The following is a 2,508-nucleotide window of genomic DNA, read 5'->3' as shown; positions in this document are numbered from 1 at the left end:
CAATTGTGTGCCCTAAGATTTCATCTGTGCTTCAGCTTTGAAACAAGTTTCCTGAACGATTTACTTCTATCTCCTTGCTACTGGAATTATTACCAGCACTAGTGATTGTTTTATTATTTTTATTTTCTTTTTCTCTGACAGGATATGCTGCAAGGAAGATTCTGGCCTGAGAAACAAAAGACACTGTCTTAGCTGAAAACATTTCCAGTTAAGACTACATACTTGTGGTTTTAATCTAAAATTTTAATTTATTGTATTGATTTTCAGCTGTTCGGAAGAGAAGGTTTTTTTTTTTTTAGAAATACTCTTATTTATTTGAAAGCTGGAGTTGGAGAGGATCTTCCATCCATTGATTCATTCCCTACTTGGCCACAACAGTCAAGGCTGAAACAGGCCAAAATACTTGGACCAGTTTCTGCTACTTTTCCCGGCACATTAGTAGGGAGCCGGATCAGAAGTGGAGCAGCTTGAACTTGAACCAGAGCTCAAACTGTATGTAGCCATTACAGGCAGAAACTCAATCCACGAAGACACAGCATGAGCCCTGAAAAAGACATTTTTTTATCCGCTCTTCTTTTTTCCACTTTGGTGGCAGAGACCCAAGCTCTTATCCTATCACTTGCAGCACCCCAAGATGTGTTAGCAGGAAGCTAGATGGGAAACAGAGGTGCTGAGACTTGAACCAGGAATTCTCAATATGAAACATGATTGTCCCAAACTATGGCTTAATGCACCGCATCACACTGACTGTGCCGACTTTTTTTTTCCTTCAAATCGCTTATATCCATCAGCTAACAATCTCAAAACAGTTCATTAGTAATTATTTTTGTAAAAAAAAATTTTACTTTCATTATTTATTTGCAAAGCAATGAGACAAAGTGAGAAATGGATCTTCTATGGCCTGGTTTACTCTACAAATGGCTGCAACAGTCAGAGCTGGACCAGGCTGAAGCCAGGGGCATGGAACTCATCCAGGATTCCTACTTGGGGGGCAGGGACTGAATTACTTGGGCCACCATCACTGCCTCTCAGGGTGCACATGAATAGGAAGCTGGAGGCAAAGTGAAGGAGCCAGAAGTTGAGTCAGGTCCTCTGATATGGGATGAGGACTTGCCAAGCACTATCTTACCAGATGCCTGCCCTAATCTGTTATATTTCTAATAGCATGAGTATATCTGAATTATCTTCCAACCCTTTCTAATACAAAAAATTTTTCCAGTTTAGCCACAAGACTTCAGAAGATCATTTGGACACAAATGGGTAAAGATTATGCCTCAGTGCACTTATCAAACCCTATTTTGAAGACATTATTCTCTTAAGCTGATGACTTTATAGGGTGAGGAGGTGATCGCTTTGTAGACTTGAGGTTTTATATAAATAAGTAGAATTTACATTTTCATTAACCAATGCATACATTTGATTCTGTTGTCTATGGATGAAATACAGAATGGTCTTGGTAGTTGTTTTGGCTTTCAGCTGGCTTCCTGTCTTCCTTTATCAGCCTTAACTGGTCTTGAACAGGCTAGGAAAGATTTCATGATCGCTTCACTTTGTTAGTTTCACATTGAGTGACTCAGAAAATTTAATCAGGCCTGTTCTATAAGGCAGACAGTGTCCATAAAAATATTAGCACTTAAACCTTCTCTCTGTAAATCTGACTTTCCAATAAAAATAAGTATTTAAAAAAAAAAGTGAATGAGGTTGGTAGTTGTTGAGTCAAACCGTTGAGACTCTGGTTAGGATGACCATGTCCACATTGGAGTGCTTGGGTTCAGTACTGGCCCTGTCCCGCCTCCAGCTCTCTGCTAATGCCGACCCAGGGAGGCCAGGTGATGGCTCAGGCCTTTATCTGACACCCACATGGGAGATCTGGATTGAGTTTTCCAATGTGGCGTGTGGAATCAGCAAATGGCAGCTCTCACGCATTGAAAAATTTTTAAAGCTACATGAGAGATACATCTTTTTAAGAATTAAAGAGTAAATGGAAATTGCTTGCCTTGAATCATCATAAAAACATGTTTAAAATAGCATGTCCAGACCAGTGATTAGTGTGTGTCACAAGCCAGGGCTTATTCTTGATTTAATTACATGGTCCTGGTAGGTTTTTTTTTTTTTTTTTTAATAGCTCTGCAGGCATTACAAAGGAGAGGAGAATCTTATGCTGTGTTCTTACTGTGTATGCAATTCTACAGGCACATAGCAACCAGGAGGCATCATGAACCTGAAAAGACCTCTAAGCTGTGAAATCACGCCAAAGGGAAGGAAAAAAAGTGAGCTGAAAAAATCTGATATTATTTCTTCCTTTTCTGTGTTGTTAAAATGGTAAAATGAAGAAAAAAAGGAAAAAGAAAAAGAGGTTTTTGTTACGCACCAACTAAAAAGGACTCATTAAAGTATAAGGAAAGTGTCCCTGTGTATAGTTAAGTGTCTGGGAAGGGAATATTACCTCACCAGAAATTACTATGACAAGTTTCAATAACCGACTATAGAACAATAAAGCCTTGTTAA

This window comes from Ochotona princeps, chromosome 32, assembly GCF_030435755.1.
Source record: "Ochotona princeps isolate mOchPri1 chromosome 32, mOchPri1.hap1, whole genome shotgun sequence".
Lineage (NCBI taxonomy): Eukaryota > Metazoa > Chordata > Mammalia > Lagomorpha > Ochotonidae > Ochotona > Ochotona princeps.
The sequence above is the reverse complement of the archived record's forward strand: the minus strand, read 5'-3'. Positions refer to the sequence as shown.